Source organism: Triticum aestivum, unplaced genomic scaffold (genome assembly GCF_018294505.1).
Source record: "Triticum aestivum cultivar Chinese Spring unplaced genomic scaffold, IWGSC CS RefSeq v2.1 scaffold31692, whole genome shotgun sequence".
In the NCBI taxonomy this organism is placed as follows: Eukaryota; Viridiplantae; Streptophyta; class Magnoliopsida; order Poales; family Poaceae; genus Triticum; species Triticum aestivum.
Window position 1 is genome coordinate 1 of NW_025258051.1, and position 1,780 is coordinate 1,780.

The 1,780-nt window shown below is 48.4% G+C and overlaps 3 non-coding genes across 3 annotated transcripts; all 3 read right to left on the bottom strand.

Annotated features, from left to right (window-relative positions):
* Positions 1–80: 80 nt before the first annotated feature.
* LOC123177658 (5S ribosomal RNA) lies at positions 81–199 on the bottom strand. The gene has a single exon (XR_006489045.1). It is a non-coding gene; the product is annotated as a 5S ribosomal RNA (ribosomal RNA).
* A 361-nt stretch (positions 200–560) lies between these two features.
* On the bottom strand, positions 561–679 carry LOC123177659 (5S ribosomal RNA). Its single transcript, XR_006489046.1, has one exon. It is a non-coding gene; the product is annotated as a 5S ribosomal RNA (ribosomal RNA).
* Positions 680–1,046: 367 nt separating this feature from the next.
* LOC123177660 (5S ribosomal RNA) lies at positions 1,047–1,165 on the bottom strand. The gene has a single exon (XR_006489047.1). It is a non-coding gene; the product is annotated as a 5S ribosomal RNA (ribosomal RNA).
* Between the last annotated feature and the right edge of the window lie 615 nt (positions 1,166–1,780).

The window sequence follows — 1,780 nt, forward strand, 5'->3', positions numbered from 1 at the left end:
TCAAACATAATATAACGGGATTAATATATATCGCGCACGTGCGACATGTTTGTCACAAGGCGCAAAAAATAATTATAAAAGGAATGCAACACGAGGACTTCCCAGGAGGTCACCCATCCTAGTACTACTCTCGCCCAAGCACGCTTAACTTCGGAGTTCTGATGGGATCCGGTGCTTTAGTGCTGGTATGATCGCATCCGACATGTTTCCCCGTCTTCGTCCCTTATGCTTGCCACTCCCAGGTCCGCTCCAAAGACGATTCTACATTCTCACTACCATTACAACCGTTCCCTAACAATGGATAATGTCCTATACTACTTACTCTCCCGCTCAATCACGGAGACGAGTTTTCCACGGTTTCCACCCCTCCCTCCATACCGCAGCAACACGAGTTTTTTCCACCCCTTTCAGAACGCGCTCTTCGCGCCACAAAGCCGCCCCAAGACGCGCGAGCAATGAGCATCGAGCTTAAACATATCGCAAACTTCAAACATAATATAACGGGATTAATATATATCGCGCACGTGCGACATGTTTGTCACAAGGCGCAAAAAATAAAAGGAATGCAACACGAGGACTTCCCAGGAGGTCACCCATCCTAGTACTACTCTCGCCCAAGCACGCTTAACTTCGGAGTTCTGATGGGATCCGGTGCTTTAGTGCTGGTATGATCACATCCAACATGTTTCCCCGTCTTCGTCCCTTATGCTTGCCACTCCCAGGTCCGCTCCAAAGACGATTCTACATTCTCACTACCATTACAACCGTTCCCTAACAATGGATAATGTCCTATACTACTTACTCTCCCGCTCAATCACGGAGACGAGTTTTCCACGGTTTCCACCCCTCCCTCCATACTGCAGCAACACGAGTTTTTTCCACCCCTTTCAGAACGCGCTCTTCGCGCCACAAAGCCGCCCCAAGACGCGCGAGCAATGAGCATCGAGCTTAAACATATCGCAAACGTCAAACATAATATAACGGGATTAATATATATCGCGCACGTGCGACATGTTTGTCACAAGGCGCAAAAAATAATTATAAAAGGAATGCAACAGGAGGACTTCCCAGGAGGTCACCCATCCTAGTACTACTCTCGCCCAACCACGCTTAACTTCGGAGTTCTGATGGGATCCGGTGCTTTAGTGCTGGTATGATCGCATCCGACATGTTTCCCCGTCTTCGTCCCTTATGCTTGCCACTCCCAGGTCCGCTCCAAAGACGATTCTACATTCTCACTACCATTACAACCGTTCCCTAACAATAGATAATGTCCTACACTACTTACTCTCCCGCTCAATCACGGAGACGAGTTTTCCACGGTTTCCACCCCTCCCTCCATACCGCAGCAACACGAGTTTTTTCCACCCCTTTCAGAACACGCTCTTCGCGCCACAAAGCCGCCCCAAGACGCGCGAGCAATGAGCATCGAGCTTAAACATATCGCAAACGTCAAACATAATATAACGGGATTAATATATATCGCGCACGTGCGACATGTTTGTCACAAGGCGCAAAAAATAATTATAAAAGGAATGCAACACGAGGACTTCCCAGGAGGTCACCCATCCTAGTACTACTCTCGCCATGGGATCCGGTGCTTTAGTGCTGGTATGATCACATCCGACATGTTTCCCCGTCTTCGTCCCTTATGCTTGCCACTCCCAGGTCCGCTCCAAAGACGATTCTACATTCTCACTACCATTACAACCGTTCCCTAACAATGGATAATGTCCTATACTACTTACTCTCCCGCTCAATCACGGAGACGAGTTTTCCA